Genomic DNA, 4,699 nt, shown 5'->3' on the forward strand with positions numbered 1-4,699 from the left:
AAAATGTACCGTTTTCTTCGCCCAACATACACCTCTAATCATACGGGCAACGCCGGGCTGGAATGCTAGTGTTTTTATTTATATATATATATATATATATATATATATATATATATATATATATATATATATATATATATATATGGGTATGTGTATATAAATAGTTATACTCATGTTTGTCATTGATGTTGTTCAACGTTATGTCACAATTTTTTTTAGCCGAACGCATATATACGAATGAATGTTACTGATACTAGAACTTAGACGATCAATTTTAAAGATAGGAAAGAGCTTAACATTCATCTTCAAATGATTTGTTTCATCATTCAAAAGATAAACTTAAAAATATTGGATATGAACAATATCACAATATAGTCAGAATACAGACACTATCGTGGCAATGTTCTTCACAAGCTGGAATGATTTACAAAATATATCTACTCATGTATGGTTATGTTTATTGCTGCGTAATATGAAGTATTTTGTTATTGTCGTAAATTACTGGTTCTTTCACTAACAACGAACTAGATTTCTCAAATATGTTAGCCCTTAATCCATTATCTATAGAAATAATACAAAATGAGATAATACAAATTGAAGACCTTACGTTCATTTTCATTGTAATTCTTTTTTTTACGATGAATGTAACCTCCCTCCATAATTTCGCCTAGTCATGTCTTTTTGTAAATCTTAATTATGTCAGTATGTTGTTTATGTATACATTTACATGTACTTAAACAATCTATATATATATATGTATATATATATATATATATATATATATATATATATATATATATATATATTAATCGTGGGAGAAAGCTTTTCAATTTACATGCTAACAATGTCGTTTATATTAAATTTAATCATGTTTTATGAAAATTAGGTATAGAGAGGGTATGCAATTTCAGTTCAGAGTAAAATATTGCAATATACATGGTTCATAAAGTAATGACTATTCCTTGAATTCAAAATTATTTCTAAAATTTCAAGTGTTCTTAAAGATGCTGCTATATGCAGAAGTTTCTCTGTGAGAATCAGTATATAGTTGCATTGGATTCATGTTTTTACGTATAGACTTCTATCTTAGTAAAATACATAGATCTGTGGCAAATAATGTCCTTTTATCGGAAATAATTGGGTAAAAATTGTTTAAATTTTCCCGAAGAATATTTGATGGATAAATATTTTTATCAAAATTATTACACGAAATTAAAACTAAATTTTACAGTTGTATTCATTTAGAAACAAAATTGTCGAAATATGTTAAACAAAATTTGTTTTTTTATCCTTGTAATACAGTACTCCACATTGAAAGATAAATGCATCATTTTATATTCTCCCTATTAATTTGTATTTAGTATTGTCTATATCTTATACTTTTCTTGAATTTTAACACCAAATCAGTCTGTGGTAATTCAATGCCAGAACAGAAGACCTATAATATTATGATTTTATATTTTTAAAAATATATTTCATAAAACAAATATTGGTTGAGAATTTATAATGCGAACTATTGATATTCTTCTGAAAGTCATTATTAGATTTCTTTCTTTTTCCTTTTTTTTTCTTTAAGAAAATTGGTCGAGACAATATATGAAGCTGTTGGTTATTTGACATAAGATTTTTAAATACTACTATTATATAAAAATTAGCCTAGCGATTGGTGTTCTACTGATAAATTGTTACATAATCAACAGCAAGTCTACCCTTTTCTTTGAAATATGAGCTAAACAGTACAATATAATCGGAACAATTGGTACGAGGTTGCACGTTTTCAGATTTAGCCTATAATCATTTGGAGCCATGACGTAATGCTTAAAAATCCTCACGTCTAATTCGTATGCCTTCTGAGTGTGATTGATAACAACGAAAATTAAATAAATTGATAGAATTGTGATTGATTAAAAATGACCTCGTATTGATTATATAAAGCGCTTCGTTTTCAATTGTACTCATCTTTCTAACTTAACAATAAGTATTCAAAGGGCTGACTAATAACACGCAAATTTTAATGAATCTGCCTAAAATGGTTGAAGATAGTTCCAACTAAAACCTTATACATGTAAAAAAAAACATGAGGAAATAGCCGTTCAAATAACGAAAACAAAACACAGCATTCGACAGAAAAATAAGTAGTAGGTAGGATTCCAGAGAGTAGAACTATTTTCAGAAATACCGTGAAAATAATATTTTCGCCTCTAACTATTAACAATTCCAACACATTATAAAACAGAACATAGTTGTAAATTTCCCATCAGCTGAGAAATCAACAAAAAAACAATCTACATAACTTTTTAAAAACAGTTCTATATTGCTTTTATAATAAAGTGAGATCAATAAAATGTGGTGATAACGCAAAGTGTTCCTGACTCCGCGTTTTCAAACGTCAAATAATGATGCTCTAATGTGGTTTTCATGGTAGATTAATTGGTAGAAAAGTGTAAGTATGTAGAATTATAGGTTTCTTTTTTCTATTTATGTGACAGTTTTTGTTTTCAATGGACAGAAATCGTTTGATTAAAGAAATAATTTGCCAGAAACATGACCTGGTTTAAAGCAAGAATATAATATTGCAAGGAAATAAATAAAAATATTAATTGAAAAATATTAGTTGCCACAAAAGTATTTTCGTTATATTTATTTGTATTTCAATATTTAAATGTAAGCTGATATATAATATTACTTCTTATGCTGACAAATATTTCGGTATGAATGTATTTTCCTTAGGAGCAATACGGGTTGTATTAACTCATTATTTTGTTTCTCAAACATTTGCTAGCGAATAAAAATAGTGCATTTTAGAAGCAATATAATATATACAAAATACGTTCATAATAGAATAGACTTTTATTTTTGGATCAGGAAAACATTTTATGTGAACAGTAAGACCTTAGCTCGTAGGTAACATTCCCTACTCTGCTGTTTTTGTTCAGTTTGAGAGATTTGCCCCGGCTAGTTTATTAACTATGACAGACTTACACCTGAATTTTCTATTTACTCCACACAGCCAAGGTGTTTCTTACCTTTTAGTTATTTTTTTTCAAAATTAAACTTCATTTAATAGCATTACATTCATAAATGACCCATAACGTTCTGGCAATGGTTAAGTTACCATCTTTATTAAATCCACCATATCGTATCTGCTCGCTTCTCTACCAACCTCTGTAAAGATGTTAGTATTTACAATATCGTATAATACATTCAAAGACCATGCTTAAAAAGATCGCTTACAACTTTTCTCCTTACCTATGGTCTATTACATATTAGTGACAAGCTCACTCCTATATTCAATGCTGGAGATCGATTTTCAAGTCTTTAAGATTTTGTACTGATTACTTCCTAGATACTATACTTTAACAGCGTTCTGTGTTCAGTGAGATGTTGCAATAAAACAGTTGTCTCAATTAATATAAACGTAAAGTGTAAAACTACTTTTGATAACCATCTCCTTTACACAGTGTGTCGATACTAATGCATGATTTTGACAGACTGATGTTTTTTTATATAACAATTACTGTTGCATTCCACCTTTAAAAAGAATCTATCTTTCGCGGCCGATGTTATCATTAATAGAGAAGGAATCATACCATGCAACAAATTCCGTTACAAACCAAACGGTCATCCCTGTCACACACTAGAATGTGCTATTGCCATTGCCCACAGAAACTAATATATCAATTGCGCCCAACGATGTTGATGCGCTTAATCTTAAGCGGTCTTTAAACTTTCTAGAAACAGGTGCGATGGTTTATAGAAAATCCAAGAGGATATTAAGCTAATTTGGTAATCAAAAGTAGCTAAACCTCGGCTTCGTATCCCAATGTTTTGATTCAAAACAAGCAAATCCATGGACAGAGGCTGACTTCTATCCCAACCATAACCAATAGACCTAGTGTGATTTCCCCAGCATTCAAACTCTTTTTTTTTGTATAAAAACTTGAACATCAAACACAACTTTTCTGCCATCAGAAAATCTATTTTCTACTGAATTGTCTCTCTATGACCTAAATTACTTTGTGTGATATGCATATTTCTGATACCAACATTTCCCAAAAAAATTGACACCGGCTAAGCAACTTGTTCGTAGAAAACTTCGTTAGGCATCCCGGTATTTGGAAACTCTAGAGATATATTTTCGGCATATTACCGTATTGCTATTTACTCCTGGATTAAGATGCAAAACATCTATTTAAACCGTTTTCTTATATTGTTGGATAAAATTGTGAGATTCTATCGCTCTAAAAATTATTTAATTCCTAACGCAATAAGTAAGCCGTATAGTAGCCAAACACATTCTGACATGACGTACTCTTAACACATCTTGCGCGATGATTCTCGAAACATTTTGCAACCAGTAACAGAAAAAAAAAACTACTTGGGCATTTACTTGGCGATAATTCCTTCTTCTCCTTACTGCTTATTTTTTATAGAAAGTAATTTGCTTGCTTTTAGAGTCCTTTTTTACTGTCGTGATTTATAATCAGTTGAAATGTACTCAGTGGTTTTATCCTGTAACACATTCACAACAAAACCTCGCTTAGCTATACTCGACCTTAATACTTTCCTTTTCTCATTTTATGTGCCTTAAACTAAGAGAAGCTTCCGTGATTAAGATTTTCTTCTAATAAACTATCCGTCTATTCATCCCAACACTGAGGAACTGCTTTACAAAAGATTTGTTTTCAAGTTACATGTA

The sequence above is a fragment of the Euprymna scolopes genome, chromosome 9 (genome assembly GCF_053919585.1).
Source record: "Euprymna scolopes isolate OS-2025 chromosome 9, ASM5391958v1, whole genome shotgun sequence".
In the NCBI taxonomy this organism is placed as follows: domain Eukaryota; kingdom Metazoa; phylum Mollusca; class Cephalopoda; order Sepiida; family Sepiolidae; genus Euprymna; species Euprymna scolopes.